The sequence below is a fragment of the Furipterus horrens genome, unplaced genomic scaffold (assembly GCF_987537825.1).
Source record: "Furipterus horrens unplaced genomic scaffold, mFurHor1.1.pri manual_scaffold_4, whole genome shotgun sequence".
NCBI lineage: Eukaryota > Metazoa > Chordata > Mammalia > Chiroptera > Furipteridae > Furipterus > Furipterus horrens.
In genome coordinates, this window is record NW_028327174.1 from 133,688,374 (window position 1) to 133,697,330 (window position 8,957).

An 8,957-nucleotide genomic window follows, 5' to 3' on the forward strand; every position below is an offset into this window, starting at 1 on the left:
CTTACTTTTTATAGCTGAGTAGTGTTCTATTGTATACATATACCACAGCTTTTTTATTTATTCTACTGATGGGCACTTGGGCTGCTTCCAAATCTTGGCTATTGTAAATAATGCTGCAGTGAACATACAGGTGCATATATTCTTTCAAATTAGTGTTTCTTCAGATATATTCTCAGAAGTGGAATTGCTGGGTCAAAAGGCAGTTCCATTTTTAGTTTTTTGAGAAAACTCCACACTGCTTTCCACAGTGGCTGCACCAGCCTGCATTCCCAACAATAGTGCAAAAGGGTTCCCCATTCTCCACATCCTCTCCAGCACCTGCTGTTTATTGATTTGTTGACTATAGCCATTCAGACAGGTGTGAGGTGACATCTCACTGTAGTTTTAATTTGCATTTCCTATGATTAGTGACATTGAGCATATTTTCATACATCTTTTGACCATCTCTATGTCCTCTTTGGAGAAGTGTCTAATCAAGTAATTTGCCCATTTTTAAAGTTAAATTTTGTTTAATTTTTGTATGTTGAGTTGTATGTTCTTTATACACTTTGGATATTAACCCTTATCAGATGTATCATTGGCAAATGTGTTATCTCATTCAGCGAGTTGTCTTTCATTTTCTTGATAATATTCTTTGCTGTGAAAAAACTTTTTAGTTTGATGTAGTCTCATTTGCTTATTTTTCTTTTGTTTCCCTTTCCTGAGAAGCTGTATGGAGAAATGGCCAAGGCTTTATTGTCTATGTTTTCTTCTAGGATTTGTATGGTTTTAGGTCTCACATATAACTCTTTAATCCATTTTGAGTTTATTATTGTGTATACCATAAGGTGGTCTAATTTCTTTTTTTTTTTTTTTACATGAATCTGTTCAATTTTCCCAACAGCATTTATTGAATAGACCTCCTTTACCCTGTTGTATGTTCTTGCTTCTATTGTCGAATAGCAATTGCCAACATAGGTGTGAGTTTATCTGGGCTCTTTATTTTGTTTCATTTATTCACATGTCTGCTTCTACTTCAGTACCATGATGTTTTGCTTATTATGTCCTTGTAGTATATATAGTCTGATATCAGGTAGTGTGATTCCTCCAACTTTGTTCTTCTTTCTCAATATTTCTGTTACTATGTGGGGTCTTCTGTGGTTCCATATAAAATTTTGAAATATTTGTTCTAGTCCCATGAAATATGTCTTTGGTATTTTGATAAGAGTTGTGTTGAATCTCTAGATTGCTTTGGATACTGTAGACATTATAATGTTAAACTCTTCCTTTCCATGAACACAATGTATGTTTCCTGTTATTTATATCTTTTTCAATCTCTTTCTTCAATTTCTTATGATTTTCCAAGCACAGGTCTTTTACATTCTTGGTTAAATTTATTCCTAGGTATTTCACTTTTTTAATGCAATTGTAAATAGGATTGTTTACTTAGTTCCCATTTTGAGAGTGCATTATTGGTATATAAAAATATGACTGATTTCTGGATATCTATTTTGTATCCCGCTACATTACTGAATTCAGTTATCAGTTCTAGTAGTTTTATGGTGGAATCTTTAGGGTTTTATGTATACAGTTCCATATCATTTTCACATAAGCATATCTGCCTATTGAAATCACATATATGTAGTTTAATAGGCAGGATCCTGGATACAGATAATTGGGTCATGCATCTCATGTGAGAGGACCCCTGAGGTCTTTATCTGTCAGCACATAGAGACCCCTGCACCCACTTTAGCCACTGCTTAGCTTCCATCATCCATGTAGACCAGGATGGGTGGATCCCATCCCCTCTCTATGGACATTAGTGTTTTTTATTTTTCAATTTCTGGCAATTTGTCAATGCTCTGATGTGTAGTCTCAAAAATACATCTTTGAAAAATTGTGCAAGGATTTCTCTAGGGCAATCTCTTACACTGAGCCCTGCCAGGTGAAGGTGAGCATCTGTGGACATTTGATGGGTTCTGCACACTGTTCTCCCAGGACCTTTCCCCTTCTCTCCAGATGATCTTCACTTTGTCCCCAGGGCTGGTCGCCACCAGACCAGAAACCTGCTAGTCTGCTGGTGACAGTGCTCTTCTCCCAGTGCTGACAGTGTGTGTGTCCACATTGGGGAGGTCAGACACCACTGCATATAGAGACATGTGCATTGCCTCTTGTTGGAAGTGCATGTGCATGTCCCGTCCCTTTAGAAAACACTGTTTTTGGAGAGTTTTCTGCACCTCAGGGATGTTAAACCTTCCTCTGGTCTTGGGTTGTAAAAATGCTTTCCATCTGTGGTATGCCTTTCCAATTTCTGCATTGTCCTCATTTTTGTTTTGAGCACAGGAAGAGCCAGCCATTGCCTAACTGGCTTCTGGCCCTGGGGTCACACTTAGTGTGTGCATCATCTCAGGGTAGAGACCACGGTACTAACCAAAACAACTTTTTAAGAAATCTAACATCTAATCCATCTGGGATTTACTTTCAAATAACAAAAGTGCTATTTCAAATAAAAACAAACAAAAACATGTGAGCAGACACAAAAAGGCACCTATTGTAAGGTTTCATTTATAAGAAATATCTATAATAGACAAAGGAACAGAGAGAAAAAGCAGATCAGGGGTTTCCAGGAACAGGAGAAGTGAGAAGTGAGTACTTGTGGTGCAGGGTTTCCTTTGGGGGAGATGGAACATCCTGCAACTAGACACTAGTGATGCTTGCACATTATGAATGTACTTTATGCTCAGAAATGCCTGAGTTCACAATATAAACAATAACTTATTTATTAATTAAAATGAATCATGCCATGGAAAAATGAAAGATAACATTGAAAAGAGAAAATATTACAAAAAAAAAAATCCAAAAAACCCCAGCTAATAAAAATTTTAAAAAGTAAAAAACTGAACCACACCATGGAGAAAAGAAAAACATAATAACGAAAGACAACAGAAAGAATAGGTTAAAGAGTGAGGGCAAAACAAATTCTTCTGCTGAAAGAGGAAAAGGAGTTTCAATGAACGGCCCTAGAGCTGTCCCTGATGCATTTTCCCAAGGTGGCTCTTCCTCTGTGGCAGGAACCAGGGCAGGTTCAAGGGAGGATTCTTCAGGCAGGGTGGTGGAGCCTCAATCAGGTCAGGAGATGCTACACAGGCCACCTGGCTCCAGAACTGCAGCTGGAGCAGCTGCTGCAAGTGGCATGGCCACTGGAGCAGCCTGCTGGTCTGCCTGTGAATTAAGCTTCTCCTGATGTATGACAGGTGTTGGAGCAGGAGCCAGCTCTGCTTCCTCAGCTGGTGCTTGAGTTGCAAGAGGAGTGAAGGTCACCCACATGCCTGGATTTTCATATGTCCCCCAAAGACAGAACATAGCCAGAGCCTTCCAGAAAAGTCACAGACCAGGACCCACCCCAGGACATCCTCCTCACCGGCAGTCCAGCACAGGGGTGGTCCTGTCTTTGCTCCTGGCCAGCCTCTGCAGGTGCTCCCTTTAGTGTCTGGCACCAAACCCTCCCCATAAGCTTGCATGCACTCACACCTCACATTTCAACATTACCTCCCCTACCTTCTCACCATTTGGCTCTGCCTCCTTGAGCTTCAAGTCATCCAGTCCAGTCAGCTTAACAAGAGAACCATGCTCCAAGTTGGAGTCAGAAATCCTGAGCTGCCTGAGGAGCCCAGGTGGCTTTGAGGGAGGAGCCCTTCTCCAGCCATCCATAGGCCCTGGTTCCCCATATGCCCAGGGGCCACAGTGACTTTGGGCCCGCTCTGTCCCTTGGTTGTGTGGTGCACCTGCATACCACAGGCATCTGTGGTGAGTGCATACTCAGAGTTCTATTGTCCAGAAGTCAGGTCACTGCTCAGTGTAGTGAAGTCCCTGCCCAGATCCCCTCCTTTGAGTATACCCTCAGACAAGAGCAGTGACCTCACTACACAGAGTAGTGACCTCACTTCTTGATAATAGAGTCCAAGAGAACTTGGAATCTTGGTAACCAGACAGTCACATTCTAAAACTGCCCCTACTCAGCTGGTTCATTTGGCCAGCAATTTGCACCCCTCAGGATATTTTCCTGTTGTCTGCTATTTCCCAAGGCTATTGTCTCAATGGCCACCATTGGGTCTGCCCTCATCCCAGATGCCTGTGGCCCTTTTCACTGCGAGACCCAGAGGTAACATAGGGTGGTTTTTTACAGTCCAGGCCACCACTAATATTCCACTGGAGGAGTCCTATGTCCCCTCTGTGTGCGCATAAGGGAGTTCATGTGGGGAGATCCCGCCCAAGCTGAACAGGTGAGGGGAAAACAGAAGGATGGTGGGCTGGTCAGGTTCACACACCAAGTAAAGGCTGGCAGGGAGTTTGTGGAGTGTGGGCTGTGCCCTCTGCCTAAAGTTTATCCTGAGCCCTGGAGGTGAAGCTCATTTCCCTGGGTGGATGTCTGTGCAGACACAGGGCTGGGCCTGATCTGGGAGCAGAAGGTCCAGTGGGGAGAAGAAGCAGCAGCAACTAGGGCCAGGCAGGGCTTGAGTTCTCGGGACCAGCTGCTGATCACTGTCATTGCAGAGCACAGTCCAAGTCATTGAGGAGCAGCAGCTGGTCAGTGAAAATCCTCACCTTGGTTCCACTAGTGAAGGACAGGTGCACCAGATTACTGACAGCCAGCGGAGGCCCAAAGTGACAGAGGCCACCTGGGAGACTGGGAAACCGGGGTCTGTGAATGGCTGGAGAACGACACCAGCCCTGAAGCCACCCAGACTCCACAGGTGCATACAACAGCGGACTCTAACCTGAAGCACCAGGCCCGCATTAAACACACAGGGCCGGATGACTTGGAGCCCAAGGGGGCAGAGCCCAAGGGTGTGAAGTTGGGGGAGGTCAAGGGGGCTGTGATGGGGTGAAGGTGCATGTGAGCTTATTGTGAGGGGCCAGTGACATACACACAGGGAGCACCTGCGGAGGTTGGCCAAAAGCAAAGACGGGCCTAAGACCACCTGTGTGCTAGCCTCTGACTGAAGACGGTCCTGGTTGTGTCCTGAACTTGGCCTGTGTTCTGTCTTTTAGGGTCACATGGAAAGGCAGGCACACGGGTGATCTCTTCTCCTCTCACAACTCCATCACCAGCCCAGAAGGCAGAGTCAGCTCCTGCTTCACACCTATCATACATCTGGAGGATCTCAATGCATGGGCAGACCAGGAAGCTGCAGCTCTGGAGCCTGGGCAGGCCTGTGCAGCAGCTCCTGACCTGATTGAGCCCCCCCCCACCCTGGCCAGAAGAGCTGTCCCTTCAACCTGTCCTGGCTCCTGCCACAGAGGAAGAGCTGCCTCAGGAAAATGCATCAGGGATAGTTCTAGAGCTTCTCATTGAAACTCCTCTTTCTCTCCCAGCAGACGAATTTGCTTTACCCTCACTGTTTGACCTTCTTCTATATTACTTCATTATGGTTTTCTTTTCTCCATGACATGATTCAGTTTCTTTATTTTTTAATTTTTATTAGTTGGGTTTTGGGGGGTATTTTTTCCTGTATTCTTATTTATTTTCTATTTTTATCCTTCGTTTTTCCATGGCATGATTCATTTTAATTAATAAATAAAAGTTATGGTTTATGTTGTAAATTGTGCTTTCATGAGCATGATGTACATTCACAAAACTTAGCAAACATCATCACTGACTAATTGCAGGATGTTCCATTTCACCAAAGGGAAACCCTGCACCAGAAGGACTCACTCCCCACTGCTGCCCCTAGTATCCCTGATGTACTTACTGTCTCTGCTCCTTTACCCACCCTGGATGCTTCCTATAAATGGAATCTTACAATTGATGCTTTTTTGTGTCCATATATATATATATATAGTTTGTTTGTTTGTTTGCAATAGCATTTTGATTACTTCAAAGAAAAAATTGAAATGGATTAGAGATCATACATTAAAAAAAAAAAAGCCCTTTTAGTAAGTGTATTGATCAATAATCTTGGGGTCGTGGGGTAGAGACCAGTGTGCTAAGTGCAAACCAAGGACAGAAGCCTGTGAGGACAATGGCTTGCTCCTCCTGTGCCCAGAACAAAATGAGCACAATGCAGAAAGCTGGAAGGACACTCCACAGCTGGAGAGCATCCCTCACAGCCCCAGGCTGGGAGGAGGTGTGAGGTCCCTGCGGTGCAGATGCTCAAAAGTCAGCATTTTCCAAAGGGACAGAGGGCAGCACATGTGCTTCCAGCGAGAGGCGGTGCACATGCCAGTGCATGTCAGAGATGCCCGACCTCCCTGATGGGGACACACACACACTGTCAACACCGGGGACAGAGCACTGTCACCATAAGACTGGCAAGCTTCTGGTCTCGTGGTGACCAGTCCTGGGGACAAAGTGAGGAGGAAGAGGCCCCAGTGGATCCCCTGGAGGGAGGGGGCAATGCCCCTCCTTTAGGAGAACAGTGTGCAGGACCCCTCAGAGGTCCACGAGTGCTCACCGTCCCCTGCAGGGCTCAGGCTGGTAGGTTACCCCGCAGCAATTCCCGCACAATTTTTCAAAGACGTATTTTAGATGCTACCCATCAGAGCACTGATGAAATCACCAGGAATTGGGAAAAACACTAATGTCCGTGGAGAGGGGATGGGATCCACACATCCTGATCCACATGGAGGAGGGAAGCTGAGCAGCTGCTAATGTGGGTGCAGGGGTCTCTATGTGCCAGCCAATAAAGACCTCAGTTGTCTTCTCAGGTTAGACATGTGGACCAACTGTCTGCATCCAGGATCCCACTTGTTAGATTACATAACATGTGATTTCAATAGGCAAACACACATCTGTGAAAATGAACCTGCACATGACAGAGACAGACAAACAGTGGAGCCTGAGAGATACCCACTAACCCACTCCTGATGGACACTTTTGTGATATGACTTGACAATCTCTTATCTTCTCCTTGAGGTGATGTCTAAACTTTTATAATGCATGTATTACATGACTTTGATAGTTCCAAAAATGTTAAATTCATATGTTTAATGTTACCCATTTATCATTCATATATGGAATAAAGTGCATTATTTAATGGGTTTATGACAAGAAAATAAGGTTTTATAGTACAAAAGTGAGTTTTAAAGAAATTCAGAACAGTAAACAAAATCCTTCCAGGGAGCAGAGTTCTGACAGGCGATGCTCAGCATTCAGTCCTTTCCCTGTGTGTGCACATAGCGTCGGCATGTGCCTGTGAGTACCTATGTTCCCATGTCCATGTGTGCAGGTTTGGGTGCCATTGCACGTTTGCACGTGTCTGCACATATGAGTACCTGTGTTCCCATGCCCATGTGTGAAGGTTCCGGTGCCTTGGCATGCTCATGTGTGTGCTTGTGCACTTGTGGGTGTCAGGCAGGGCGGATTCCCTGTCGTGTGCTTTCCCAAACCTGAATTCCCTAGGGGTGTACACTGCCAGTCAGTCCTGTTCCTCCTCAGCGTTTTCTGTCCCCTCACATCACAATTTTCAAAGCCTGTGCCATGGAACATGGGCCATTTCTGATTTTTCACTCTTGTTATGTGCTGAAGGGAACATCTGGGTCCATAAATCTGTATTTATTTAGGACAGATCTTTAAATGGAGGTCTCTAAACAGAGAGTCTTGGTTCAAGGTAAACTGAATTTTAAGGTGTTGAGCATAGTTCCCTATTTCTGAGGTCACTTTGTTCACTTGGAGCCGTGTTTGGGAAAGCAGAGGTGCTGAGACATGGGGCTGAGACCTCAGGAAGGAATGAGGAAGAGGAGCTGGGAGTAGCAGAGATAAAGATACCTGGGAGTGACACGCCCAGCTGGAGGGTCCCATCTACCCTTCCTCTGCTTTGCCCCATGTCCTTGCCCTCAGCCCTTTGTGCTGACCTACACAGCCCTGCCCTGCTCCATAACTCAGCTGAGTGGAGCAGCCTGGCCTGCCGTCCAGGACACTGAAGGAGTGTGGGCCTGCTCCCTCTCCCTCCAACAATGGAGGCTCTTCCGCTCTCTCAGGAAAGCAGGTATGGGAGCCTCAGCCAGTCGCAGGGACCACCGTGGTGAACGTGCTCTATCCAGGGGAAGTTCTCAGTTGCAACAGCAGGACCCGCCTGAAGTGTGTGAGCACAAGGAAGCTTACAAGCAGTTTCACAGAGAGTGTCAGAAGGTCAGAGCATCACACTTGGGACTTTGGGGCAACCACAGAGCCCAAACCACACTTCAAGATCCTCCAATTACGACCCTCTGTCCTGGCCCTGAACTAGCCCCCAGTTCACATACCCAGCACATTAAGCTTCTGTGAGGGGGCCTCTGATCAGTGGGGCTGAGGGAGGGAGCCCTCATCAACTTCGAAGTCAGGTCAGATGGAGCCCACTTGGTATGAGGCTGCTGGGTGAGGCCTGATCAGCAACATGTCTCTTGTCTTCCAAGCAATGGGCCCCCCAATCATAGAACATATCCTGAAGGTAGGGACTCACCAGGCTCTCCCTGGAGGAAGAGTAAGAAGCCCCTGATGATAGGGGGAGCAGGAAATAAAGGCAGAAGAGGATATTTTCGTGGATGTCAGTCTTCTAACTGACTTTATGGTAAGCCCCAGACTTAGAGAAGGTGTTTTAAAAACACATATCTGATAAAAAAAAAAAAACTAATATAAAAGTATATAATAAAACCCTTAACCTTCAACAGAAAGGAAGCAAACAAACCAATTAAAAACTGGACATAAGCACTGGACAGACACCTCACCACAGAGGATACACAGATGGCGGGGATCCAAGGTGCCCACGGAGTAAATAAGAGTTACTCTCACCTCCTCCCAAGGTTAAACCAGCATTGCAACTAAATTATAGAACAATCACCCCAAATCCCCACCTAAAGACAAGATGAACAGAACTCTTATGAGCAAGGATTACAGAAGAAGCCACATTCAAACTGATAGGGAGGAGGAGATGAAAATGGCCTGGTCCACAATCTCATGCTGAGATAATCCACAGGGATATCTCAGCTGCAAAGTCCTC